Source organism: Myotis brandtii, unplaced genomic scaffold (genome assembly GCF_000412655.1).
Source record: "Myotis brandtii unplaced genomic scaffold, ASM41265v1 scaffold1089, whole genome shotgun sequence".
Lineage (NCBI taxonomy): Eukaryota > Metazoa > Chordata > Mammalia > Chiroptera > Vespertilionidae > Myotis > Myotis brandtii.
The window spans coordinates 52251-55113 of NW_005353704.1; positions in this window are offsets into that span (position 1 = coordinate 52251).

Here is a 2863-nt window from a genome sequence, read left to right on the forward strand (position 1 = left end):
CCTAGGGATTGGGCCTGCCCTCTGCCACCTGGGAGCAGGCCTAAGCCAGCAGGGCGTTATCTCCCGAGGGGTCCCAGACTGCGAGAGAGCACAGGCCGGGCTGAGGGACCCCCTCTTCCTCCTGAGTTCACAAATTTTTGTGCACCGGGCCTCTAGTCCTATATAATAAAAGCCTAATATGCAAATTGACCAAACAGTGGAATGACTGGTTGCTATGACATGGACTGACCACCAGGGGAAAGACCCTCAATGAAGGAGCTGCCCTCAGCCTGCAGGCCCCAGACTGGCCAAGGCGGGTGCCAGCGGGGGCCCCCCCATTGCCCCGCTGGTCAACCCATAGATCAGCCCTGATTGCTGGCCAGGCCTAGGGACCCTATCCATGCATGAATTTCGTGCATCAGGCCTCTAGTATATCATAAAGGCCTAGGCATGTGCAGGGAACATGGGGTGGGGGATATCAATTTAGTTCTAAAGTGGCTGGCACTTAATCAAAGAGGAAAGCCGGACCAGATATACAATTTACAGTATCCAGAAGATAATCTATCAGAAAAGATTAGCTAGCCCTAACTGGTTTGGCTCAGTGGATAGAGCGTTGGCCTGTGGACTGAAAGGTCCCAGGTTCGATTCCGGTCAAGGGCATGTACCTTGGTTGGGGGCACATCCCCAGTAGGAGGTGTGCAGGAGGCAGCTGATCGATGTTTCTCTCTCATCAATGTTTCTAACTCTCTACCCCCCACCCTTCCTCTCTGTAAAAAATCAATAAAATATATATATATTTTTTTAAAAGAAGAGATTAGCTAAAGAATTTAAATGCGTGTATTCATAACCCGTGGATACTGTGTGGGGAGGCCTGGGGAATGGTGGCAGTGGAGAGGAGGCATCCATGGGGGGAGGAGGCAGGGACTTCTTTCCCAGTTGTAACAGAAGAGGGAAGGGTGAGCCCTGTTCTTCGTGAGGAAGGAGGTGGGATGGAGTGAAAACAACATGGATTCCTTCCTCTGCACATGATCCTGATGGTTATCAGCACAAACAACACCATGTTTGTAGAGTGCCTGGTGGTATCTGACCCATGGTAGAAGCTAAGTAAATAGTGGCCATTATTACAGAGATAAAGATGGAGAAGATGGTGATGGGGGAGGGGAGAGAGGAACTGGTTTGAGACTCATTCCTAGCTCATTACTTATTAAGTAATCTTGGCAAAGTCATCACCTCCCTGACCTTGTTCACAGGTTTACTGTGAGCACTGAATGAGATGCATGTACGGAACTTAAAATGAAGGTACTCTACAAGCAGGAAATCCCTGATGAGCGCTCCCTCTGTGACAGCTGGCGGAGCCGCGCCCACTGCCCCCAGTAAAGGCTTTCTTTCTCTGCTAAAGAGCAGCTGAAAGCTCTCAGCCTTGCACATTCTGGTCCAGTCTCATTTGCTCTCTGCCACCTGAAGGCCTTCATGCATATTGATATCTCTGCTTCAATAACCTTCTCCCATAGCCACCTTTCACCTGGAACCACCTGCTTATCATTCAGGGCTCAGCCTAGACTGCCCTTCTCCCAGGAAGTCTTCCTGACCTTCCTCATTAGGCTCCATGAGTCCCAAAGCTGCCCTATTTGTCTCTGGTGATAACATCATCTTATAATATTTAGTTTTCTGGTCCAGACCCTCCTGCTGGACTGTAACCTCTGTGAAGGCGGGGGATGCATTTCCCGTTATCACTGTAGCTCTAGCACATGGCACTGTGCAGGCATGTAGGAGGCAGCGAGGGAATGTGAACAAATGGTGAGATGATGAAAGTGGAACCAAAACTCAGAAGATTTGTTATGCAACTTATTTTTTTCTTGGTGCTATGATACTTAACCAGTTGTCATTTTTCTTGCACTAAAGTTATGGCATCCACATTCTCGATTGGAATTATAAGGTGCTAGAAATTGTGGGTAAACCTATGTTTATTCAAATTCCACAGCCATCTTCTAGTAAGCTTAGAAATATTAAAAAATAGTTTATATTTGTTTTTATAAAGAACATTTAGAAGCATTCAATAAGTCAGCTCAACAAACATTTATCTTGAACCAAGTTTTTACAGACTCGTACAGTTCAAAAAATTTAATTCCTTATATTTCTTACTCATTTGTTCATAAATCATCAAATCAGTTTATTTGAATGAGCTTTTTAATATAAAAAATATCATCCTCTTATTAAAGTTCTCAAAAACACCTTTTCCTCTTAAGGATGGAGGTCATGTTTTGCAGAAGAGAAACCTAAATATATAAAGATATTGTTGCCTCCTAATACTAAGATACTGATGCCTATGAATTTTCAGTACAAAATTTGACTAAATATATTTCCATATTGTTTATCTGTATTTTCAGAATAGACCTAAGATTTCAGTGAGTCATTCCAAACCACTTAGCAAGTCAAATACCAAAGCTTTCCAACAACAGTGAATTTTTAAGCAAATAGTGAAAAGGGAGTCATGTCCCAGACATCTGCATCCACAAACAGCTGTTGAATGGAAAAGTACAATCATCTGAACGCTCTGTGCAGCTAACATCCAACATATGACCTCTCTTCACAGCCACATAAATACCTTCTGCATCATAAGTACTGTCAGAATTGAATGAAGAGACTTTAAAATACAGCTGTTTATAGACAGTAAGCTATTATCCTCTAATACTTAGCAAACTGGCTGATAGCCAAATTTATATTTCACTACTCCTGAAAGAATCTATATATATAAAGATCCAGGGGCCATCACATCCCAAACAACTGAACGGACGACCAAACAGGCTGAGTGGGACAACAAGGCCGGCAGGGGGGTTAGTGAGGGGACGACCACATGACCAAGCAGCAGGCTGCATGGGGCGAC